Raw genomic sequence first — 3,785 nt, forward strand, 5'->3', positions numbered from 1 at the left:
ATGGGCTATAACCCATGTGCCTTAGAATATATCAGAATGGGCCTAATCACATGGGCTTTACATTCATCAATTGAGCCACATTAATGGGCCTTACCAACGGGCCTTATGTACATTGCAATGGGCTATAACCCATGTGCCTTAGAATATATCAGAATGGGCCTAATCACATGGGCTTTACATTCATCAATTGAGCCACATTAATGGGCCTTACCAACGGGCCTTATGTACATTGCAATGGGCTATAACCCATGTGCCTTAGAATATATTAGAATGGGCCTAATCACATGGGCTTTATGTATCTCAAATGGACCACACCAATTGGGCCCCATGCATATATGTACATTGCAATGGGCTATAACCCATGTGCCTCAGAATATATCAGAATGGGCCTAATCACATGGGCTTTATGTATCTCAAATGGACCACACCAATTGGGCCCCATATGTAGATCAAATGGGCCTCATAACACGGGCCCTATAAATGTCAAGGTGGGTCTTAAAAATGGCCACAAAGGCATATATACATACATATATATATATACATACATATATATATATATATATATATAATTCATGCTAAAAGATCAACCGATCCTTACTTCAAATAATAGTGGTAGGACCCACTTGAACCACATATCTGACCCACTTGAACCACTTGAATCATGCCTTAAAATGAGCTTGCAAAAAGGATTGACGGTTGGGGATGCAACACAAGCATCATGGTGGGGTCCACTGTCCAGAGAGTGGACAGTGTGGATAACCACATAAATCATGGTGGAGCTCACCGTCCACTGCCGTGGACGGCCTGGAGAGAACACATACACGGTGGGTTCCACCGTCCCGTGCTGGGGACGGTGTGAATAAAATACATACATCACTGTGGGTCCCACGTGGGGCCCACCATAATGTTTGTTCACCATCCAATCCGTCCATGTGGTCACATAGACCTGGACGAAGAGTAAAAACAAATTTCAGATTGATCCAAAACTTCAGTCCAGAAGAAGTTTTCAAAGGCAGACATTCAGTCCCATTGTTTCCCATGATGTGGGCCACCGAGTCTTGGAAGAGGCTGAAATTTGGAGGGGGCTGGCCCACCATATGGACGACTTTGATGACAGGTAAACATCAAGGTGGGGTCCACGGCTGGAGCCGTGGGACCCTGCTGTCCGCTCGCCCGCCTGGCGCGGTGTCAGCGTCTGACACCAGCAGCAGCAGCAATGCTGCTGTTTGATATATATATTTTTTTAAAACCCTAGATTTTGTGGTTTTTCAGAGGTAGGGCCCACATCTGCTGAATCCGGGTCCGCCGATAGATTCTACCATGTATAACAAATCCATCAAGTCCAATATTGGGCATTTTTGGGCATGTAGAAAAATTAAGGTGAGTTTCAACGGTGGGAATTACTATTTTCAAGGGTGTGGCCCGCTAGAAAGTTAGATCAGTCCCATTTTTCGGTTCAACGCCTAAAATAATCTGAAAAATGAGATGGACGGTTTGGATTTGAAGCATACATCAAGATGAGGCCTATATGAGTTGGCCACCAAGAGGCTTGTGAACCAAGCTTATATTTGTGTTTTCACATGGACGCCCAGCGTCCCTGGACGCTGGACGGTCTGTGCCTTTCACACGCATAAGGTAGGCCCTGTTTAGGTGGGCCACCAAATGATGAGTGTTGTGGATATAATACATATAAGGTGGGTCCCACCTATAGATGGTTTAGGATAAAATACAAGCCTTATGGTGGGGTCTATTCGGGCGGGCCACACAATCACACCAACATCATAAGGAAAGAAGAATAAAAGAAAGGGACGGAGAGAGAGAGAGAGATATACACGTGTGATGGAGGGACCCGACACTATGGGCCCTCCGTTTCAAACATCCAATCATACATCAAATGGGTCCCATTGCATATGGGCCCACCAAATTGAAAATCAACGGTGGAGATCCTTTCTCCACCAAACTAGAAGGTCTAGATGACCATATTCATGCAAGAAAATAAACATCATGATGGGGTCCATGGAGAATGGCCCCATCATGGAATGATCTTAAGCATCAAGGTGGGCCATTAGCCACATCAAGGGTCCAAAGTGAGATCCATACCATTGATCGGTAGGCCTCACTTGGCCCATCATAAGAACATGAAAATCTAGCCTATAGAAGCACCCACCGGTCGATCTTCTCGGTCCGTTGAAATGCCGGTCTCCTTAAGCTTCACTTTGATGGTGGAAGATGAGAAGTGAAAGGCTAGGATGGAGGATTTGGGATGGGAAAGTGGGCCACACACATGCACTCTCTCACATGGAGAAGCTTGGACGTGAGCTCTCTCTTTGGTTGCTTGGAATTGAGTTGAGAAATGAGAAAGAGAGAGGGAGAGATGGGATGTAAAGAGAGAGAGTGATGGATGTGAGTGATTGGTGAGGTGATGTGTACTTGACTAGCATGGGTGTGTAAGAGAGAGGGTGAGAAAGGGTTGACTTTGGAGAGAGATAGCATGGGTTGCTTGTACTTGACATGAGGTGATGGATGGGATTGATTGATGGGATTGATTTGACATATTGTAGAGATTCTCTTAGGATTGCAAACGCGCGGCGTTTTCTTTGAAGTAAACGCCGGCTCACATCTTCCTGCCAGGGTATCGGATCGGTGCGAGAGATGCGGCGTCGGAACCGCGGCGACGGTGCGGTCGCAATGGTACAAGTCCTGATTGGACGACTTTTTCCTCCATTGATTTTCTAACCACTCATTCCTAACCCTTGGATCAATGGGCCCATCCGTACTATGGTGATCTATTCGTTGGTCGGTTTAGATGATTAGCATACTTCTCAATCCATAGGTTGTAACATCAAAGCATTTACTATTGACCTTCTTAAGCCATTGAAAATTTAGATTTAGATTAGGTTGTGGTTTTCTCCTTCATCCTTAATATACTCATCTTATGAACGGGTTGGATCTCATATAAACATCACATTGGACCTCAGGAAAGTTTCATATGTGGCATCCTTAATATACTCACCTTATGAACGACTATTTTCTTATGAATTCATTTTTCCCGTGTGTGGGTCCCATAGTGGGACTCCCACCTTCATGTATAAATGGTATCCAACCCATCCAACGAGGTCTCTCTACCACAATATTGGACACTAAATATATCAGGCTAATCCAGTAATTGGGTGGCCCCCAGTCCAAATGTATAAATGAAATACACCAACAATCTGTCACTTCTTATTCAATTCCAAGCTCTCAACAGCCTGTTTGGTAGAAGAGGTAACACCTCTAGTCGTGCTCTCTGAGCAGTAGCTCCTTTGAAGCTCACTTTCACGTCGGCCCAAGGGTCTTAGCTTGGAACTACTAGATCAACTCGTTGAGTCTAAAAGAGAGATGTAATATTTTTTGTTTTTGTTAGCTAGTCTTAATTTAGTGTTGATATCTTTTATTTTTATAAATGTTTTTAATAGTTATTCTTTCAGCCTGTTCTTTTGTTTGCATAGATATTAATTATTTTTATTGTTCTAGTTGTAGTGTAGGATAATCAGTTGTCCATTTGAGGATTTCTATGTTGCCAGACATATATTTAGTGTATTATTAAATGCATAAAAATTCTCAAATTGTTCCTTTTTGGACAATTCAATGTTGGATAGATAATAATGTTTTCATTTATTCTAATTTAAATGCGCATGCTTGTTTCGGTTCGTCTCTCTTAATTCTCTCTGGATATATTTCTTACATTTATTTCCTCATCAAATATTCACACTTTGTGTGGATAGTTGACGTATGAATGAAATACA

Source organism: Magnolia sinica, chromosome 12 (assembly GCF_029962835.1).
Source record: "Magnolia sinica isolate HGM2019 chromosome 12, MsV1, whole genome shotgun sequence".
In the NCBI taxonomy this organism is placed as follows: Eukaryota; Viridiplantae; Streptophyta; class Magnoliopsida; order Magnoliales; family Magnoliaceae; genus Magnolia; species Magnolia sinica.